Source organism: Jaculus jaculus, chromosome 6 (assembly GCF_020740685.1).
Source record: "Jaculus jaculus isolate mJacJac1 chromosome 6, mJacJac1.mat.Y.cur, whole genome shotgun sequence".
Taxonomy (NCBI): Eukaryota; Metazoa; Chordata; class Mammalia; order Rodentia; family Dipodidae; genus Jaculus; species Jaculus jaculus.
Genome location: NC_059107.1, coordinates 142,564,756 through 142,588,303, shown reverse-complemented (window position 1 = coordinate 142,588,303; position 23,548 = coordinate 142,564,756). Strand labels below are relative to the sequence as shown.

Below are 23,548 nucleotides of genomic sequence, written 5' to 3'. Positions count from 1 at the left end.
AACATAGATTTTGGTTTCTTCAAGGACCACATAGTGCCTTACTGTCTGGATGTATCATTCTCTCTTCTAACATTGATTTTGATACAACCCTAGATTTTTTTTTTAACTACAGTAAATTACTTTGTGCATATGTTGACTGTAATTTGGGGACCTGTATTCCCGAGGAGATTTCTAGAAGAGACATGCTTAAGCCAAAAGAAAATGTAAACATAACTTATAGATAGATATATAGATAGATAATATAGAGATAAATTAATGGATATATGGATAGATATAGGCAGATATCAGATGCTAGATGATAGATAGATAGATAGATAATGGATAGACTGATGATGGATGGATATGAAATTACAAACAGTACATATACAATAAAGAAAATTAATACATGATTCCTGGATAAGATGGGAAGAGACACTGATCACAAAGAATCTTCATGCACACTAACTGTACAATTAATATGTATAGATCTCCTCTCTACCCATTATTCTGCCTTCATGAATGAATACATACTATCACAAAAGTCTACCAATTTATAGCACATTTTTAATCAAATTCTTTCTACATAAAATATATATCCTATATTTATGTATCCTATAATGTCTTATCAAAAATTTATATTTGCCCAGGATATCCCTTACTATAAGGATGGTTCCAGTCCCTTTGAGGTAATTCTTTAAAATATAAGTTAACTGGGAGAAATACTCATCTGAGGCCTCCAAAGTTGGCTCCAGATCTTTCACCTTGCTGAGAAGTGGAATTGTGAGGGTTCCTAGATCCTGACTAGCCTTGGTTCCCCTGGAGGCATCCCAGGAAACCATGGAGACCAGTGTTGTAAGTGTGTAAGGAGAGAAAGAATCACTCCAGGGAGACAGATTTGGTGAACAGCTCTTGGTCTATTGTCAAGGAAATGGGTTGATAAGCAGTTGAGGGTCCTAAGTGGATTGGATGTACAAGGTAACTCGCTGATGACTACTTTAGCATGTGGGGACATTTATTCCAGCACTTAGGCAATGGCAGGGGGATGGGCTGTGCAAAGGTCCTGGCTGATACCATATAAGGAGTTTCCTAGGCAACTGGTCAAAGGCCACAGGGTTATGTGCAAAGCCCAAGTGTTATCTCAATGTCCAGGTATCCTGTGCTTGGAGAGCAAAAAGGCCTTGTTTTCCTATTCTACATATAAGTCCCTTCCTTCTAATAAAGTGAGAACTCTAGAGCTAACTCCAAACAAGTATTTCTCTCACATATATAAATCAACTCTTTTAGCCAAGTTATGTATAGATTTAGGCTAAAATGATTTTATTTGTTCTCCTTGTTTTATTGGAAAGCTTGAATGACTAATGAGGGACTCAAAGTTAGGCAGTCTATATGATATAGGAACTGAAGTTCCAGCAAGAGTAAATCAATGCGCTTTGGAGACCCACATTAAGAGCATAGAACTAGCCTGGCGTGGTGGTGCACGCCTTTAATCCCAGCACTCGGGAGGCAGAGATAGGAGGATCGCCATGAGTTCAAGACCACTACAGAGTTAATTCCAGGTCAGCCTGGACCAGAGTGAAACCCTACCTCGAAAAACAAAACAAAAACAAACAAAAAAAAAAAGAGTATAGAACTAGTTCAAAGCTCTGGAAAGTGTTGGTGCAAATCAGGCATCTGAAGCCTGAGCTTCCTGAAATTTAGGGTGAAGACCATCTATAAGCATAGACCATTTTTCTTTAAGTCTCCATGAAGAATGTTGTCTGTCACTTCTGAATTTTACATTGTTGCATATTATATCTGATATATGATGTATTTATTCCTTTTGAACTCATATCATTTTCAAATCATAGCATTCCATCTGCGACCATTAAAGTTACTGGTAAAACAATGAATGAGACAGTTGAAGATTTTATTAAATAGAATTTATTGAAAAATTTGTTACTAAGGAGAAATAGTCTTCTCCTTCTTTTCCTAAATTCTATTTTAAATTTTATTTTCCCATCCTATTATTTTCTTAGTAAAAAAAATAAGAAAGCATGCTTAAAAACTTGTGCTTCCTAATCATTTACTTAGAGGCTACATAAAGGAAAGATTCTTTTACCTGCATTGGTCATAATAAGATGAGGGAAAATTCACTTAATCTTTGCACAATATTTGACTACTTAAGACTACAATCTTCCAAGTTATAAATCTTTTCAAACATCACTGTGATGTTCAATTTTATCCTAATGGAGATCATATTTATTTAATCTAAGATCAACTTGCTTTGAGTATGTGTCTCACAATTCCCTTAATTAAGTAATCAAATCAGAGTAAAATAGCAAAGACACTTTAGGAGTTAATTATACTCACATTCTTAGACCCCTTGTGAGATAAAATAATCTTTTAAGGTCTATTGAAATTTTTAAAGGAGAAGGTATAAATAATTAATAGACAAATTAATTGATAGTATTAAGACATAGGACTATAAAAGTTATACTGAAGCTTGATAGACAAAAATACATATTTTGAGATAAAATTTCAAGAACCTAGGCTAGCTCAGGTGGTATATACCTGTAATTCCAGTACTTGGGAAACAGATGCAGGAGGATCACCACAACTTGAAGGTCACCCAGGTTGCATAGTGAGTTCAAGGTTACTACCTGGAACACATAGTAAGACCCTATCTCTGAGAAAAAACTTTACAGTAGATATTTTCATAAGTAGGATATAATGTGTTGAGACTATGGTTAAAACTTTAAGTTCTTGATTAATTTCTCCTTCTAACTCTATTATATTGGCTATGATATATAAAATTTCTATGTCAGGCTTATGACTTCAAAGAACTTTAATTTTTTCAAGAAATGTTTATTGTGGTATACTTTACCATGGAAAGTCTAGTTTTTCAATCATATTTCCTTACCATTAGCTTATTACATTGGGTAAAGCCTTCCTTTGCCTGATCTATGCAGAAAAGGCAATGATAGACCTTACTTCATAGTGAAGACTGGTTTAGATAAGGTGTGTTGTGGGGATATTCAGTGAAGTATCTCAGCAGGGAGATTGTTGGCAATTATTATAAGGTTACATTGCACTAATTTCTAGGACTAAATGCATCACTAAGGATATAGCTGCTATAAATTGCCTACCACTTTTGAACATGGGAATAAATGCTAGCAATGTGCCACTTCATTTCAGTGAGCTACATAGTCAGTGCCCTTGATCTTGAGAGTGTTCTCCACAGAGATGCTGATTATTGAGTTTTTCCCCATAGTTATTTGGTATACATATTATTTTTAGGAAATGTCTAACTATTGTCTTGCCTACAGAGTTTAAATATTTTTCTTCACCATTTTTTTCCTTCATGCATTAATTTAAATATGTATTCATTTTCTTGATTATTTCTGTGACTATAAAGGAAATATGAAGGTAAAATATAGAAGAAAACTTTAATTAATTTGCTTTTGAAATTAAATATGCCCATATGTTCAGAATTAATGAAACTTCCATGCTCTATTAAAAACACATAAACAAAGTTAACACTGTAACCCTTAAGTTTGGCCAGTCAGGGCAAATAACCAAACAGGTATAATAGTGGCCTGTCTGTTATGGGGAAAACCAACTGCTCTCTAATTTGGACTGGAGGCCTATTCAATGGGAGATAATGCATGCTTGGTACTGAAAACATAATCAAAAGCCTATGGTAGGGGAGGTCATGAGTCCTAGGAATTTAACACCTGCTCTTGTCTGGCTAAATTCATATATTATGCCCGCCAAACTGCCCTGTAAGCACTTTACTTAATGGTCATACCCATATATTAATGCTACTCACTTTTGGTTAGAGAAGCTTCTCTTTTCAGATGGCAGTGACCTCAGGATGATTCAGAAGGCACCATAGTGCTGAGAAGAAGTGACAGAGGAGTAGTCAGTACTGAAATATCTCTATAATATCCTCCAAGGCTCAGGGTCCATTGCAGAAGTGGCAGAAAGGATGTAAAGAGCTGAGCCAGAGGAAGGGTAGGACTGCTTACAATGCAATGGTTCAGGCAGAAATTGGTATCAATATACATGAACTCACAGTGCCTAGCAATACCTACACAAGACCCTCATAATAGGAAGAAAAGATGATGACATAAAAATAAAAGAGAGACTAATGGAGAGAGGGAGGGGATATGATAGAGAGTGGATGTGTGAAGGAAAAAGTAGGGGAGAAGAGGGGATTATCATGATTTATTGTCTGTCATTATAGAAGTTATCAATAAAAAGAGTTAGAGGGCTGGAGAGATGGCTTAGCGGTTAAGTGCTTGCCTGTGAAGCCTAAGGACCCCGGTTTGAGGCTCGGTTCCCCAGGTCCCACATTAGCCAGATGCACAAGGGGCGCACGCGTCTGGAGTTCGTTTGCAGAGGCCAGAAGCCCTGGCGCGCCTATTCTCTCTCTCTCCCTCTATCTGTCTTTCTCTCTGTGTCTGTCACTCTCAAATAAATAAATAAATAATTTAAAAAAAAGAGTTAGAAGTAAAATAAAAAATACATAACCCAATCAATCCAATTGTTTCTGTAATTTTATAGATTTTAATAATAAATTGATTTGACTAGCTAGAAACCTGCATAGTTATATTCACATGTGAACATTCAGAAGGAAAAAAAATCACTAAATTGCCTTAAGATTAATTTATTGACCAAATTATATTGATATATTGATAATAGTCCTAGGTACTTGACCCAAAACTTTCCATTTGTTTGTTCTATTACCAATTTTGAGAAATAGCTTCAGAGATACATTATTCACTTCTCTACAGACATACTTTTCCTTCCCTTCTTTTTGTACTATTTTTGCTAATACAATACAATACCAGTCATCAAGGAAAGGACAAAAGCTCTGATGATAAGGAGGTGTTTAATAAAGTCTTTGGAAGCAGACTTTTAAAAATAGAGTCTTTTTATTATTTTAAGAAAAATTATACCTACTATTTTATTAGTCATTTAAAGAAAAAAAAAAAAAAACAAGAAACCCCACAAAGTCCTTTTATTTATTTATTTTGGTTTTTTTTGAGGTAGGGCCTCACTCTAGCCCAGGCTGACATGGAATTAACTATGTAGTCTCAGGGTGGCCTTAAACTCATGGCAATTCTCCTTCCTCTGTTTCCTGAATGCTTGGATTAAAGGTGTGCACTACCACATCAGGTTTAAGATCTTAATGACCGTAACAATGAGTGTGCTTACAAGTTGGGTGGTCTTTACTGGACCAGAATTAAGCCCAATATTTTACTTTACAAATATTTTTACTCAGAGACCCAAACTCAAAAAAGCCAACATATGAGGAATGCTATTCCTTTTTTTGTTTTGTTTTGTTTTGGTTTATTTTTATTTATTTACTTGAGAGCGACAGACAGAGAGAGAGAGAGAGAATGGGCATACCAGGGCTTCCTGCCACTGCAAACGAACTCCAGACACGCCCCTTGTGCATCTGGCTAATGTGAGTCCTGGGGAATCAAGCCTTGAATCAGGGTCCTTAGGCTTCACAGGCAAGCGCTTAACTGCTAAGCCATCTCTCCAGCCCAGGAATGCTATTCTTATGGCATAGGACATAATTTCAACAGAGTGAGGACAAAACATGTGGTGTTTCTCACAGCCTCTCCTTGGATTACCCCCCCTGTCCTTTCCATGACGTTCTTTAGGTCAAAGTAAGTCACAAAGCCAATTCCATGATCAGTGTTTAGGAAATTTTGCTTAGTTCATAGGGAAGCTATACTGATGGATGATAAATAATTGTGTACAAGTAAAGTAATCTTCTGTAATGTATTACTTAGTAGAAGACATTAGACCTGCAGAAACCCTAAAGTCATATTCGGATCATCATAGTGTTTTAGGAAGAAAGTAGTCATGTTTTGACTTTTTAGAGGTAGAAGAGTATTTGAAGATTCTAATCCTATTACAACATTTTACAGATAAATTAGTATGGACCAAGACATCAAATCTTACCCATGACTGGAATCTGTTTGTGGCACAGATGGATGGTAAATCCAACTTACTATTTCCTACAATTAATGCATTACTATTGCTTATTGATTGATTATTGATAATAGCCTACATAATCTCTAAGAAGCAAAAACAAAGTAAAAATTTCGATTCATAATAAAAAATGCTAAGAGTTTACTAAAGCTTTTTTAGCCTAGAAATATTTAATCATTCAACTTTGGTTCTGCTAAAGTTAATTCACTATTTAAAGTGAGGTGGATTCTGCTTGAAGTTTTACAAGTAAAAACAACACTTAATCCAAACCTCTTGAGCACACAGAAAAATAGAAAAATAATGAGAACTTTGATCAATCTGAAAAATAAGATTTTATAAAGTATCAGCCTGCCACAAGAAGAATAAACAATATAAATAATACTTGTTATAGTTACATTTCAGGGAGCAAGAGTCTGTTGGATCAGAAGTTAAGTCAGAATAGCATTGAAAGGTTTTCTAAGAAGCATGGAGTTGATCACAAAGAACACAGTCAATAAAACTACACAAAACTAAGAGTGAGTGCCACAAAGCAGCACATAAAAAATAAAAAGCAAATGTTAAACTCCACTTAAAGTTTTAACAAACATTTATTATCTTAACAATAAAAAGGTTCTCAAAAGCAGAAAGTAAAACAGCTATGTCAGTAGAAAATTGGACAAGGAAAATAAACAATTTGAAAAATATCCTCAGTTGTAAAAACATGTTCTACCTCACTAGTGAATAACTAGAAAGTAAAGCAGCAATACAACTTAATATGTTATTAAAATGGAAAGTTCTTTAAAGTCATAGTACCTAATTGTGTTAGGCTAAGAAGGATATTTTTTTAGCATGTATTGTAATTAGAAAATGAATTTATACTTTCCTGAAAGCTATTAAGATTTAAAAAAAAACTCTTTCATCTAGAAATTCCACTTACCAGAATTCCTGCATTCATAACTAGCCATTTGCCTTATACATTAAATACCTTTTAAATTTTGTTTTACTTACTAATTTATGTATGCATTGTAGTATTAGAGATTGAGTGTATGGCATCATGCGTTCTAGGCAACCATTCTACCCCTGTGCAAACCTCAGTCCTCATGTAATGTGTCTCGTTAATATTAAACTTCAACTGAGAGACTGTGTTAGTAATGATGGATGCAAGAGTAAACAAAACCATCGAGCACTTACATCTCAGGGGAACACAGAGACACATAAACAGATGATACATATTCCAGCTTAACAGCTTAATATTTAACAGCTTAAATTTTCAGGCACTGTTCTAGGTGATTTTCTCTAGCAAAGTTATCTTCTCAACAACCAGATGAGGATGGTAGTATCATAATTTCTTACTGAATACAAAGAGGGTAGATGTAATTTCTCAGTGTCATTCAGCTTATTACATTCGCCATGATGCAGGGCAGTATGAAAGGCAGACAACATTATTAAACATGCTGAAATTGTGTATAAAATGATAAATTAATCTATATTTACATGACAGGTCTCATTCAGCCATTAGAAAATGAGTGTCTACCAATTTTTAATGTCATGGGTAATATTTATAATATAATGTTCTGTAAATAAAGCTGAATACAAATCAGCATATATTAAATAAATTTAATTTTATATTAAAATGATTATAGGGTTGTAGAGAAGGCTCAGCAGTTAAATATACTTTCATACAAACCCTGATGACACAGATTCGATTCCAAAGTACTCACATAAAGCCATATATACACAGTGGCACAATATCTGGAATTGGTTTGTAGTGGCTAGACGCCCTGATGTACTCATTCTTTCTCACTGTCTCTATTTATCAAACAAATAAATATGAAATAGATATGTATGCTGTACATATTTATGTATATGTAAATACATTTTTGTATATATATAAAACTATTCAATATTTGCCTCCCTCATTAGAGCTGAGTTAATGAGGCTTAGTTGATTTTTATCATTATATGCTTAATAATTTCTATACTACTTAGACCTAGTAAATGTTAAAATTTTTAATTGCATGATGGAATAGAAAAAAACATGCAGAAGGATATGTAGTAGTCACCCCAATACTGTGGTATCGAGTTCCATAGCTCCAGTTACCCTCAGCCAAACATCTCCAATGTATTAAATGAAAAAAAAAATGTAGAAATAATTTGCACATTACTTTTTTTAGAACCAAATGTATTAATGGCATCTTAGTTTGAACTGTCTTGAGTGTCCTATTCCCTCTGTTTTGGGGTATGCATGTGAGCATGCAGGTCAGAGAATAACTTTCAGGTCAGCCCTTGCCCACCTCACCTCGTTTGAGGCAGGCTCTACCATTTGTTATTCGTGGTTCATTGTTCCATTCACCAGGCTAACTGATCTATAAGCTACTGGGAAGTTCTCCAGTCTCTGCCTCTTTTCCTGTGGCAGGTGTGCTGGGATTATAAAAACCCACCACACAGCATCTGCATTTAAGTGGGATTGGGGGATCCAAGCTCGGGTACCCGTGCACTTGTAAGGCAACCCGTTACCGAATGAACCATTTCCTAGCCCTCCTATTCCTTCTCATATGTGTCAAAGTTCATGCTGAACAATGAGCGAGTCTGGGTGGCAAAACAGGATTTATTTTTGCACGTCATTTAGGTATTTGTCCACCAGTTCAATAAAAAATATACACAGTGGATTTTTTTAAATATATTTTATTTATTGATTTGAGAGACAGAAAGAGGCAGAGAGAGGGAGACAATGGGCTCGCCAGGGTCTCCAGCCACTGCAATCGAACTCCAGATGCACGTGCCCACCTTGTACATCAGGTTTACATGGGTCCTGGATAATTGAACCAGGATCTTGTGCTTCCTGGCTGCCCTGGGGCGGCTGTGCTTTGGTTTCCCAGGGGCGTCTAGGCAACTGCAGAGCAGAGTCTTGGGTGGCCATGAGTGCAATGGGAAGAAATAGCTGGGAGACAGCTTCAGAGAAGAGCTCATTTATTCCTCAGGGGAATGGGTTTATAAGCATTTGTGAAAGAGTGGGAATTGGCACAGGTCATAGGGGGATTGGTTAGTTCAAAGTAGTGGTGGGAAGAGGGATAGGGTATGGCTCATAGGGGGCTGGCTGTGCAAAGGCTGCTGGTTGATAACTCATTAACTTGCAGGGACATGCAGGGCAAGCAGCAAGAGGTCACAATGCTCTGGGGAAAATGGAACCTAAGTCTTCTTAGGTTGTCCAGGCATCCTGGGATGGGGGGAGGGAGCAGCCTCACTACTACCGTCTCTAGGTGAGATCTAGGCTGGCTGCAGCCTCCGGTGGACGGAGTCTGCCTGTCTCAAGGCAAGATTTAGTGGGGTCTAGGCCTGCTTCAACCTCCAGGATCCGGGGCCCCTCAGCCATACCTGACAACTCAGTCCTGCTTAAGTCTCCAGTGGGCAGGGGCCCTCAACTGTGCCCAACAGCTCCCCCTTTGTTTTTATAACGGAGCAGTATCATCACATAGAGCAAGGTCTTTGTAGTCTATCACAGGTTCAGAGAGAGCTCGGTGGTGTACAAAAACCTGATTGGTAGAAACTTTATTAATGTTAATTATTTGTTGTCCGAGAAATTTGATGAGGCAGGGGGCCACAATTCCTATGCCAAGGAGGGGGCCAAGGAAGGGGAGGAGCCAAATGACTAAGGTAAGGCATTAGAGACCGAGGTAGTGGGGTCCTCAGGTTTATAGCAGTCAAGTAGCTCATTGTGGAGTTTTTAACATTTTTTTGCAAGAACATTTGATTCATTGACAAACAACATTCTTTTCCCAAAACCACACATGTCCCCCTATCTTCAGCAGTGATGGGGTCAAAGCCTCTGTGATTTGGAGTACTACACTCATGAGAGAGTGTAATTGCCTCTGAAGAGACTCAAGGCTGTTGGTAGTAGATATCAGGGCCTGGTCAGGTTTGTCTCAGAAGTCCCCTGCATGGTGGTTGGTTTGGACAAGAGCAGCTTCTGCAGCACTGGAGGCACCAATAGACAGCATCTGGCTGAGACCTACCAGTAGAGGGATGAAAATCTCTCTTGGTTGGTGCTGGTGGAGCTGGTAGGCTGCCTCTTCTTCCTCATAGAGATACACATGTGGAACAATCAAGACTGGGGAACAGTAAGTGAGAGAGGGAACATTCATGCATGTGGTAGTTAGCCCTTCGCATCAAAGGAGAGTGGGTGTCTTGACACAAGTGGTCCTGGTTATGGACATATTGAAGAGGCAGTCAGCTCTGGTAGGCTTGGAGCTGGACAGGCAGAGGGACATACCTTGGCCGGCATAAAAGAGGACAAGGCCTGTCCTTTGCAGAGCCAGGGTCATGATACACGTGATGGCAGTGAGGCAGGCTGGTGGAGAGCTGGGTCCCAGTTGGGCCCCCTGAGGTGTTTGGGATTTTTTCTCTCTCGGTTGGTTTTTCTTTTTAATATGGAGTCAGAGAAATTCCCTCAGACTTTTGACCTCTCTCCCAGGAGGGGTCCTGACTGTTTGTGGGAAAACCGTTCTTTGGAAGTGGGCAAGAAATAAAAAAAACTTTCCTGCCCTTTTTACCTTCAGGGGTCTAGTCACCCTAACTCTACCCCCTTAATTTCTCCCTCTCATGAGAAGACACTCCAACTGCTTTTAGAGGACAAGGGAGTGATGAAGTCAGATCATTAACTATTTCCTGCTGAAAGGGGCATGAAGTTGTGTTGTTAGTCTATCCCAGAGAGGGAAAAGTACTCTAAAAGACCCTGGAAGTGTACTGATGGAGTGTAGGAATATAGTCTTGGAAGAGAACATTGGGGAGAAAGAATAAAAGTTAATGAATAATGAGCACACAGCAAACTGGTCATCTTCAGAGGTTTCCTTATTGTGGATTTCTAGGTCTTGGGAGTATTCGAGGGAACACAAGTAAACAGAGTTGGATTATCTGAGGACCATCTCAGCATGAGCTGGCTGAGATTTTCTTCTAGAACTGTTCATCAAATGGCACAGTAGTCTCTGACATGTCCTGAATCTGTTTTCATATGGCTTATAAAACAGACGAGATATTAGCAGTTACCAGAAACATATACACACATTTAACCTTGGTAATAGCCTTCCAGAGTGTAACTTTTTAAATTCATCCTGGTGCTAGCTAGGGCCAGAGGTTAGTACCATAGAGTCACTGGGTGCCATTAAAGGCTGTACAAGTATATTTTTGGTCTCAGGACTTATTTAAGGATGTCCTGGTACAAGTTAGAAGAGATTCACCATTGTTCCCAGTATGAGGAAGTCTTTTGAATCGAGCAGCCTTTAGTCAGAGTCATCTATATATATTCTAGATTTGAAAATAACCCTTTTGACATCTATGGTTATTTGTCCTTATTATAGAATTAGAACTATTAGGGATGAGGACAACATGCCTTACAGTCTTGTTTGTTTTCCCTCATGGAAAGCTCTTGTTGTATTACTGAATAGGCCATTCATATATTTGAGGTATCTCTTTCTTTTTGGTTATATATTTTTCTCTGAGTGTTTAAGACCAAGAAGATAGCCAAAATTTAATCAAGGATTGATTCTGGAGGTCATAAGGCATCTCTCCAGCCCTACACAGTGGATTTTTTTTAACACTATTTTTTATTTATTTATTTATTTATTTGAGAGTGACAGACATAGAAAGACAGATAGAGGGAGAGAGAGAATGGGCGCGCCAGGGCTTCCAGCCTCTGCAAATGAACTCCAGATGCGTGCGCCCCCTTGTGCATCTGGCTAACGTGGGACCTGGGGAACCGAGCCTCTAACCGAGGTCCTTAGGCTTCACAGGCAAGTGCTTAACTGCCAAGCCATCTCTCCAGCCCCTACACAGTGGATTTTTAAGTTTGGAATTTTGCACTGAAGCGAGCAGTATTATGAAATTTCATGCCATCACACTACAGTCCTGCCCAGGATGTGAATCATCCCTTTGTCTGAGGTATCCAAGCTGTATACACCAGCCACCTGTGAGTCACTCAGTAGTTACTTGAATTATCAACTGTCTCTGAATGGCTCAAATAACTCACATAATCAGCACAGTGCTAGGTCATAATGCCTATGTCTTTCACCTCACTTCCTCTCATCACATGGGCATTATATCATATTACATTATCAGGAAACAGGGTGAGTATGGTATGAGATATATTGGGAGAAATACTACATCCTCATAACTTTTAATATATTCTTATTCTATTATATATTATTATAATTAATTAATGCTATTCTATTTTAGTTTGAGTTATTATTGCTAATATCATACTATTTATCAATTAAACTGCATTATAAGTATACATGCATAGGAAAAAACTTATATAGGGTTTCAAACTTCCTATGGTTTCAAATATCAATGGACAGTCTTAGAATATGCCCTTTTACAGATAAGAGGGACTGATGTACAACAAAATACTGGCCTTAACTTTCTCTCAACCCTAGAATTATAAGTTATTTTATTCCTTTGTATTAATTTTTCAGTATTTACAAAATTGTTATTATTAAATATCTATGTATTTAATTGACTCATGCTGTTGAAGAATGAAGTAGATTCTAAAAGGAGCCTATATTTATACAGAATTAGCAACTGTCTGCCCTAAATAGCTCAGGCATCAGTTGGAAGATAGGAAATTGGACCAGATGATAATGCAAAACATTTTCTATATATAGGTTACCTGGCATGCCAGTTCTTCATCGATAGTCTTTCATTTACAAATTTATATTTCATTGCATGTTCTGAAGAAAAAAATGGAGATGAGCCCTTTAAGTGTTGTTTTTTGCCAGGCTGCATAATGTTAAGCTTTGCCAGTTGGAGGCAAAGAGAAGGGATTTTCCTTCCTGGCTCTGGTGTGCTACCTCAGAACAGCTACTAGAGCATCCGGCGCCTACATCCAACATCCTGTCGTTACCTCAGCAACCACCTTGCATAGTTTCACAGTAGAGAGACTCCAGCAAAATACCTCCCTTCAAAAAGTCTACCTGTGCATCTTAGAGTAGATTTTCCACAGATTCTGAAAGTCAGCAGCTCATTTTTGGTACCTATTCAGTGATATGCCTTGACAGTGACAAGGTCCAACCTCAGCTGTAAGGACAGTAATATCTTCTTTGAGTATCTCTCACAGTCCTAGTATAATGGATGCTCCTTTCACCTGCTATTCCCCTTACCTCTTAGAGCCCATTCCCTCCATATTTTTAATCTTTTGTTATAGCTAATTTTAAAAAATTTATTTATTTATTTATTTATTTATCTGAGAAAGAAGGAGAGATAAAGAGAGAATGAATGGGCATGCCATGACCTCCAGTCATTGCAAACAAACTCCAGATGCATATACCCCCTTGTGCGTCTGGCTTATGTGGGTCCTGGAGAATCGAACTAGGATCCTTTGGCTTTGCAGGCAAACGCCTTAACCACTAAGCCATCTCTCCAGCCCCCTGCCTTTTGAGAAAGCAAGGCTTCTATGTAGTCCTGGCTGGCTTAGAACGCACAATGTAGATCAGGCTAGCCTTGGACTTGTGGTAAATCTCCCTGGCTCTGCCTCCCAAGTATTGGGACTTTAGGCATGTGCTACTTTATATAATTCACATTCCTGGTTCTGCCCACTGATTGCACCCTAATATGCATTGACTTTATAAACTTCTATGAACTTCAATAATTTCCATTATTTTGCTAAAAAATGTAAAGGTTATAACTAAAGTACTATAAAGGGTAAGTTTGTCACAGTGATTAGGAGCAAAAATTATCTGGGTATGAAAAAAAGATATACTTTCCAAAAGCATATAAAGTTCTAAATACAAGAGTGGATACATGGTGTAAGCTCAATAAATATCTCTTAACTGGGAAAAGAAGAAAGGTAAAGTATTAAGGAACAATATCCCCTCTGAAACTGCAAATAGCTATTAGCAGGCAATATACTGGAGCGGGTTGGGAGGGGGGGCACTGCCAAAGGACAAAACAATGAGTGTAAGAAATAAATGAAATCTGAAGCTTCCTACAGAGGCCACCCATCAAAGGCCAAGGCCACAAAAACCAGCTTCTGTAATTTTGCAGAGCAGTGGGGCTTATTTAATTCTGAATATTATTTTTTGCATATTATTATAACTCATCTTTCCATCAAAGGACAGCTAAAAAGTCATAAAATGACACAATAAATCTATACGTTTTCTTAAGGGATAAATTTGCTACAAGGGAAAAAAAGTAAATAAGATTTGCAAATGCAGAACTGAAGTAGTTGCTAAGTAAATTACACAGAACTCTGCATCAAAACCAAGGCAATAATTCTAGTCACATCCCAGCCTTCAGGTACCCCGAGGTAAGCTCAAGCACAGGCACCTGATTTAAAAGGAGTCAGTGTGACAGTTGAGTGTGCCACTGGGCTCCACCTCAGACTGCCTGGGTATAAAGCTGAGGGTCAAAAAAAATGGCTAGATTCCAAGGTTTTGAGATAAGAACTTTATAACTTAAACCTAATAGTATATGTACTGTACTTATCATATTAAATTACAAGACTCTAGCAAGATAGGAAATGTTCCTAAGAATTTACAAATGGACTACATGCAATTAAAATATTTCTGCATAGTAAGAAAAAAAAAACTCAGCAAAGAGAACCATCAGTTATTATTCCAACAAGGGAATAATATATAAATTTATAATGAACTACATAAAGTGTAAACACAAAGGCCTAAATAAACCAGCCAAACAAGTTCAGGAAGTGTCTTGCCAACACTCTGAAATTGCTAAGGCAGAGTACAAGAACTCAAAAGAAAACCATGTGGATCAGAATTGTGACCTCAGAATCGCTGAAGAAAGACCCCAGACTCAAATAGCATGTAAAAGCAAAGAGCGTTTATTCTGCAGAGTCAGCCAGTATGGGGGGGTCAACCATTCATGCAAAATGGCAACCCTGAGAGGAGCTCACAGGCTCCCTGTAAGCACAGCTAGAGGAATTTTGGCCGGCTTAGGTAATTTTTTTTAAATGATTGGCTAGGCTAGCAGTAATTACAGTTGTGCATCTCTGATTGGTTGGGGCAGAAGGGTTGCAAAAAGGTGCGAAAGGGATGTGTCTCTAGGAACTGAACTGACTCAGCCCCCCGGTGGTTATCTTCTCCAGCCACATGTCAGGCTCACTGTTGATTAACAGCCCGCCCTTTCTCAGAAGTCTTGTCTGTCTCTCCGGGAAACTGGAACTTAGGCCTAGTTAGGGTGGCACCTTACTGAAGCCTGTCATGGCGTCAGTTTGGTCCCTTCACGACCTGTGCTCTTCAGTCCTAAGCATGGAGCTGAAAGTAGGCCAGAAAACAAAAAGAATTAAAAGTACCACAAGAAGAGCTTATTCAGTAAAGGGACACATAAGCATAAGGCCCAGAGTTCAGATTCCATGCACCCACATAAATACCTTGTGGGCATGGTGTTTTAGTTACCTTCTCATTGCTGGGATAAAGCACCCAACCAAAAGCAGCTGGTGGGATGAAAGGATTTATTCTGGTTTATAGTCTCAAAGGGAGGCTTCATGATGGCAGGGAAGCTTCAAGCATGGCATGAACAGAGGCTGAATATGAACTCTGCCACAGCGGGTGGAAAACAGCAGCAGGAGAGTGAACTTACCTCTGACAAGAGGGAGCTGACTATAACACCCGGAAGCCCACCCCCCCCCCAAGAGCACACCTCCTCCAACAAGGCTCCACATCCCAAACTGTTATCAGTTGGTGACCAAGCAATCAGAACACATGAGTTACAAGGGACATTTGATTTAAACTACCACACATGGCAACCAACCTGACATCCCTAATGCTAAGGACGCACATCCAGGGAAACTGCAAGGCAAGCTGGCTTACTAGACTAGCTGAATATGTGAGCCCTGAATTGAAGTGAGGGACCCTGTCTAAGAAAACAAGATGAAAATTGATTGGGGAAGACACCTATTGTCAGCCCCTAGCCTCCACATGCATAAGCACACATGTAAATGTGTACCCTCATACACTAATAACAATATGCGTATATACATGCACGCACACTGCACTCCAACAAAAAACAACACAGTGCGAGATTGAACAAAACTTTTTTTGGTCCAGCTAACTCCTGTGCTTATGTATGAAATGACATGACAAAGCCCATGTGTTACAAGATGGTGACAGTACTAGTCACTAACAATTAAAATGTGGCTATCACATGCCAGCGTATTTGTAGATGTAGATAATATATACATTTGCTGTGCTCCATGAATTGATAAGACTGGTACTATCTCAGTTTTATAGACAAGGAAGCTGAGGCATAAGGGGGATAAGAAGTCACTCACGAGTTCAGCAATGAAATGGAGCAAATATGTATTTCAACTATTTATATCAGACAGTGAAGACTACATTGTGATGTGTTGCTTCAACTAGTGTCCTTGTAAGATTTGCAGTGGGGAAAATAAAAGAGCCTGGTTAGGAGAAAGGTAGCCTGGGCTTGGGCTGGCATGGTTCAGTTGTGTGTGTACTGGTCTGAGGTGATAAGATCCCTCTCTGGTTATATGGAGTCAATTTACAGTTTCAATTACACTATGAAGCAAATTACAATGTGACACCTGCCAGTCATGGGACTGCATTGTGAAGTACATTTTAAATCATTGAGACAACTGTAACTATAATAGATTCAATCTGAATTCTTGGGAAAATAACTTCCATACGCACCAGGAAAAGCTTTAGGAACCAATGTAAAAAACAAATGCTGCTAGGCATGGTGGCACATGCCTTTAATCCCAGCACTTAGGAGGCAGAGGTAGGAGTATTGCTGAGTTCAAGGCCAGTCTGAGGCTATATGGTGATCTCCAGGTCAGTCTGAGCTAGAGCAAGACCCTACCCATTGAGAAAACAAAACAAAACAAAAAGCCAGTGATCAAGTGAATATTTTTAAATTTTAATTTTTAATTTTAAATATTTAATCTATTGAGAGAAAGAGAGGAGAGAATGGGCATACCAGGGCCTCTAGTCACTGCAAATTCCAGATAAATGTGCCACTTTGTGCATCTGGCTTTACACAAGTCCTGGAGAATCGAGCCTGAGTCCTTAGGCAAGTGCCTTAAACACCGAGCCATCTCTCCAGCCCTTGATGCTTAATCTTTAAGGAAGTAATTAATAGATTTGTGAAACCTCTAGGATTTTTATAAATGTTATGATATCTTACGTGATAACAGCCTACTGAACTATTTTGATTCTTAGACTGTCCTTTTATATTGTGGGCAACAAAAGTAAATTATAGAAACTGCAGGACTCAGGTTTAGTAAATATATTACATCCATGATCACAGTACTTGGCAGTATTAGCTCGGAATTCAAGCACAGGTCTGCTTTTACAGCACAATTGCTACTGCCACAGGTTAAAACATGAAAACCCTCCATTGCCCTCAAAAATAAAATGGAACATTAAAAATCTCTGCCAATAAATTCAGGAGAAATTTTAGAATACTTATTAAAGTTTCTTTGTTCATCAGAGCATGGAGTTATATCAGTTAGTAAAATCCTTGCTTTATAAGCATGATGACTTGTGTTCAATCCCCAGAACCTATGTAAGGATGGTATACACTTCTAATCCTCACACTGGGGAGATGGAGACAGGTGGATCTGTGGGCTTCCTGAAAAGGCAGTTCAGCCTTACTGGAGGCAGGGATATAAGTCAGAGAAATCAGGATCCCTCTAAAATGCTTGGTTCTGGAGATCTTTAAAAGGTAGACTGATATAGCTCTTTGTGATTTTGAAAATGACTCATAAACCTAGAATACTGTAAACAGAGACATTTCTCGAAATAAAATGAAATTACTTTGGAGAAAGAGAAACCTGAGAGATACAGTTCAGGGTGTTAGGTTTGGAATGATAGCTATTAACACTGGCTGCAAACAAATGTGGAACTAAATGACCATAGCCCAATGCCACTAGAAAGACATGAGTGCAATCTACCTTTCTAAGAATGCAGAGCATAAATGAATATAGTTTTTACTTTATATGTTATTTTTGGGATGCTATTTAGTTTATGCTTACCTGTAAATTAAATTTTACCTTCACATAATTTAAACCAGTGGATCATTTAGAATGCTGCTGTAGTCACCTGCACATTGTTGGGATGAAACACCCGACCAACAGCAGCTTAAGGGAGGAGGGGGCTATTTTGGGTTATAGCTTCAAGGGGAGGCTCTATGATGGTAGGGAAAAGGATGGCATGAGCAGAGGTTGGACATCACTTCCTGGCCAACATTAGGTGGCTAACAGCAGCAGGAGAGTGAGAGAACATTGGCAAGAAAGGGGAAGCTGGCTGTGCCACCCAACAGACAACCCGAGCAACAAACCTCCACCAGCAAGGAAGGCTACAGTTCCCAAACTGCCATCATTTGGGAACCAAGCATTCAAAACTGATGAGTGTCTGAGACCCCCTAGTTGAGACCACTACAAATGATTTATCTACAAAGAGGTCATATGCATTTATACTAACATCTGATTTTCTCACAGAAAATCCTTTATGTAATGTTTTATTTATTCACTATTAATTTTTGTTGCAATTTTAAAAAATATTTTATTTTTATTTATCTTATTTATTTGACAGAGAGAAAGAGAGAGAGAGAATAGATGCATGCGCCACCATGTGCGTCTGGCTAATGTGGGTCCAACGGAATCAAACCTTGGTCCTTCCACTTTTCAGACAAACGTTTTAACTGCTAAGCCATCCCTTCAGCCCTTTTGTTACATTTTTTTTGCGGTTTTGTTCACTTATTATTGAGCCCTGAGATCTTCATTTGGCTTGTGTTGTTCAGGTGATGACTAGTGAAGTTTAGTGATTTGGTGTTGTGAAATCAGTGTCCATTACTTTTTAAACATTTTTTTTTCTAACTGCTCATAGGTAAGCTTTATCTCACTGTGTTAAAATGCACACAGCATAAAAACTTACAGTTTGAATTATTCTAAAGTGTACAATTCGTCAACAATGAGTAGCTTTCAGCAAATTGTATAACTTCGCACTATACTGCTCCAGAACACTTTCTCAATTCATCTGTCTCCTACATCTGTTGCCTAAAATGCTATCCAGGTTCTCACTTTTTAATGACCCTCTATATAATTATTTTTTTCTTTTTTCAAGCATTGATATCTGTGATTTTTTGGTAGTATTTATTCTGTTTTGATTCCCATATTTGCTTCACATGTTTTGGAACCTCATTGTTGGTGTCTGAATGTTTGTAATCATGTCTTGCCAATTGATTTACATTTTAGCAAAATATAATGTTCTTCCTTGACTCTTGTAACAAGTTTTGAACATGTACATTTTTAATTTTTTTATTTAAAAAAATTTTAGCTTGAATTTGTACATTTGATCTTTTATATGAGAAGAGCTTTCCCAACTCTCTTTTTATTACTGTTTACATAGAGTATCATTTTCTTTCTTTTTTCTTTTTTTTTTCTCAATTTTTATTAACATCTTCCATAATTATAAAAAATATCCCATGGTAATGCCCTCACTCCCCCCACACACACTTTGCCCCTTGAAATTCCATTGTCCATCATATCCCCTCCCCATCTCAATCAGTCTTTCTTTTATTTTGATGTCATGATCTTTCCCACCTCTTATGATGGTCTTGTGTAGGTAGTGTCAGGCACTGTGAGGTCATGGATATCCAGGCCATTTTATGTGTGGAGGGAGCACATTGTAAGGAGTCCTACCCTTCCTTTGGCTCTTCCATTCTTTCCGCCACCTCTTCTGCATTAGACCCTGAGCCTTAGAAGGTGTGATCAAGATATTACTCTGTACTCCAGTCACTTCTTTCCAGCACCATGATACATTCTGAGTCATCCCAAGGTCACTGCCTTTTGAAAAGAGAAGATTCTCTACCAAAAGGGAGAGTAGCATTAATATAAGGATATGAATATTAAGAGAAGTGTTTAATGGGCAGTTTTATAAGCATAGTATATACATTTAGCCAGACATCAGCAGACATTACACCCCTAAGGCTCATGACTACCCCTGTTTTAAGTTTCCAGTATCAGGGATGCATTCCTTCCCATGGAGCAGGCCTCCAGTCCAATTACAGGGCAGTTGGTTTTCACCATGATAGATGAGCCACTATTGCAAATATAAGGCTTGCAGTGTCCACTGTTGAGTATCTTCACTGGTGGTATCTCTTTTTCCCATTGAACTACATGTAGAATGGCTTCTTCCAGCTTTCTGTCTGCTGGTCTACTTGGAGGAGGTTATCAGCTCAGTTTCATCAGGATTTCTCAGTGACCTTGCAGCCCAAGTATATGGAATCTTCAGCAATAGGGTCTTACCATCTATTCCTATGGGAAACCAAGGGCCCCGGCAATGGCCTATAATGTTTTGGGGGCATCAGGGAACTCCCTGGTCAACAACTCACTGGACGGTATCCAATCCCTGGTACTGAAAATTTTCTAGCAACAATCGATGGCTCCTGAGAGTTTTGGGTTTGAAGTTGGGTTTATGTAGACAGTATATATTTGGATCACTATATATTTGGATTTAAAATAATTTTTCAGGGGCTGAAGAGATGGCTTAGCAGTTAAGGTGCTTGCCTGAGAAGCCTAAGGATCCAGGTTTGAGTCTCCAGATCGCACATAAGCAAGATGCACTTGATGGCACATGCATCTGGGGTTTGTTTGCGTGGCTAGAGGCCCTGGCATGCTCTTTCTCTCTCTCTCTCTCCCTAATAAATAAATAAAAATAAATTATTTTAAAATTATTTTGCAAATCTCTTTTCTAGTTGAGAGTATAATTTATTTATAGGTAACTCACAAAGAAGAGACTACTTGCTTTGCTATTTTTTTCTGTGTGTTATGATTTCTTTGCACCTTGGCTCCTCTATTGTTTATTTTCATATGTTTGTAATCAAGTCAGTCTCACTCCCTCTTGAAATCCTTTTTGATTTTCTTCCTGTTTAATTTTGTGCCAATTTTCCTTGCTTTCTATGAGTGCATACCTTGGGATTTACAGTTAAAGGCTTAAATTTCTAAGCACTCTGGATTAATTTAATATCGATTGAGTTTCAGTCATATACAAAACTCGTTAAGGTTTATCCCTTTCTGTTTATGTTGTGTAAATTACATCTTTATACATGGTGTGTCTACTAACAGATTTATAATTTCTGCTTTATGATTTTGTTCTTAATTATATATTTATTTATTTACGTGTGTGTGTGTGTGTGTGTGTGTGTGTGTGTGTGTTCATGTGTATATGAATGTTCATGAGGGTGTAAGATCATGTGAAGGCCAGAGGTTGACACCGGGTCTTTTCCTCAATCTCTCGCTACCTTTTGTCTTGAGACAGGTCTGTCCCTGAACCTAGAGTTCACTGATTCAGCTAGTTAGCCCTAGAGATCCTTTGGTTTCTGCTTCCCCAGCACCAGGATTACAAGCAGACAGCACCAAATCTAGCTTCTATGTGGATGCAGAGGATCTAAACTCATGTCATCATGCTTGCACAGTTAGTATTTTTTCTGACTAAGCCATCTTCTCAGTCCTTAAATATGTTTTTTTTTTTTTAAGAGGCCCTCTGTGTAACTAATTCTGTGACCTAAGAGTTCCACCTTCCAAGTTAAACAAAATAAAAATCCATTATTTCAGCACCCTTTTTAAGCCATGAATAGAGGGGATGGGCAATAGTAAATTTAAATACCAAACCTCTTCTACTAGGTTTCAGCTACCATTTGTATTGATTAAAAGTTTTCTTTACTCCAAACCATCTATTATTTTCCATACTTACAGAAAGTTAACTCTATATGGATTTTTGGCTTTCTTTTTCCTTTTAGGATTTTTGGAGTTTTTTTGTTTGGCCTTTTGGTTCCATCACAGAGGAAAATGTCTATTCTTACACCATCATGGATTTCATTATAAAGTTGGGTTTTGTACACTTATGACTCCTATTTTCCTCAAACATCTCAAATGCTTCATATCTCCCTATTAAGCAAAACTAATTTTTATTATTGGGTGTATATGTATGTGAGGTGTATGAGAGAGAAAGAGAGAGATAGAAAGGGAAAAACACATGCATGCATTAAAGGAGGTGTCTAGCCTAAAAAGAAGAGTGAGATCAATTTATACAGCTTATATGATACCATAGAGAGCATTGTAGAGTCTGTCTCTTGATGAAAAGATACAGATAGTAAAGAAAAGCACAAAAAATGAATACTTTAGAAGTAAAATTTAAATCTGTGTATAAAGAAATCTACCAATACTCTAAAAATGTTAATAGCCCAGTTTTTAATAATATACAAACCCTGTGTAACTAGTAGGACATTTGTGCCAGGATCAATTAGACCACTGCAAAGTAATTTAAAAGCAACTATGAACTACTTTTATGAAGTTTTTCTTTGCACAAAGAGACATTTTATAAAGAGCATTATTTTTTTGTTTATTTGTTTTGTGTTTTTTGAGGTAGGATCTCACTCTAGCCCAGGCTGACCTGGAATTTATTATGTAGTCTCAGGGTGGCCTCAAACTCACAGTGATCCTCCTACCTCTGTCTCCCAAATGCTGGGATTAAAGGCGTGCACCACCATTTTGCCTGGCCTAGTCTGAGTACCAACCAAAGAATTTGGTTTAGCTCTACAGGTGATATCAGGTATATTTTCAAGAGGTCTCCATGACCTCTTAAAGGGTTAATGTCTCTGGATCAGAATGAAAAGAGCCACACTTCCCTTCTCTCCTTATATGCTTGTCCATAACCTCATCATAGGAACCCACAGTCATTCTTTTTACTAGCTCTCTGAATATCCTGGGTCAAGTGGTTTAATCTTTTTAAAAGTTAGTTTCCTTCACTTTAAAAAGAAGATTTGAACTAAAATGATGTGTCTTTAAAATCTTTTATATTATTTGAGTTCTGTGATACTTTATGAATCAGCTTAGAATTTCATGGACTTGTTTTCCCTTCATCTGTATTTAGCACCTGGAACCTCAGTCTTAGAACCTATATGAGCACCATTTATTTTCATTGTTCCTCTAAAATACCTCTTGCATTTCAGCCTACTTCTTACACTATTTTGTTCTCCTTACAGACAAAATAACGCTGGCTGGAAGTATTAACCTGTATCTTCTCTGTATATGGACTATTCTTTATGGTTTGAGGGAAAAGAGTTATTTCTTAAGTTCCTGGTTCTTTCCCATTAAATGTCTGCATACCTCTACTAAGTGATAGGTACAGTAGCAGTGTCCCAGCCAACATCAATGCCAAGCCCTTTTGAGATGAGTTCCAATCATCTTATCTGACGTCCAAAATAGGTTGTATTTGAATCACTTTTAAAGATATCAAGCTTTTGTGTTCTAAACACAGAAGTTTCCAGGTTGTCCTTTCAGAACTGGAAATGACATGGTCCATACCCACAGCTAACAATTGTCAAAATAAATAATTTCATCTGCTCTCAAAATTAGCTTAAATGCTTTTTTTTAAGCCATTTGAAAACAACAGTGATTACCATGAGAAAAGTGCTGCCTATTTGCAAGGTAATTATAAGGATATAAAATTGACAACAAAATTAGTGTTCTGAGCTGTTTTAAGCCATATTATCACTTCCACAACTGACTAGATAAATCTCTTTCTTATTGTATATAACAAATTAAAATATTAATTCATTTGGAATACAAAGTTGTA

The 23,548-nt window shown here is 38.0% G+C and overlaps 1 protein-coding gene and 1 non-coding gene across 26 annotated transcripts in view; one reads left to right on the top strand and one right to left on the bottom strand.

Moving 5' to 3' along the window:
• The window catches only part of Anks1b (ankyrin repeat and sterile alpha motif domain containing 1B), a 1,062,135-nt gene that overhangs the window by 467,861 nt on the left and 570,726 nt on the right, over positions 1-23,548 (top strand). The gene's annotated exons all lie outside the window — the stretch shown is intronic.
• Positions 8,486-8,614, bottom strand: LOC123461973. Its single transcript, XR_006638015.1, has one exon. It is a non-coding gene; the product is annotated as a small nucleolar RNA SNORA40 (small nucleolar RNA).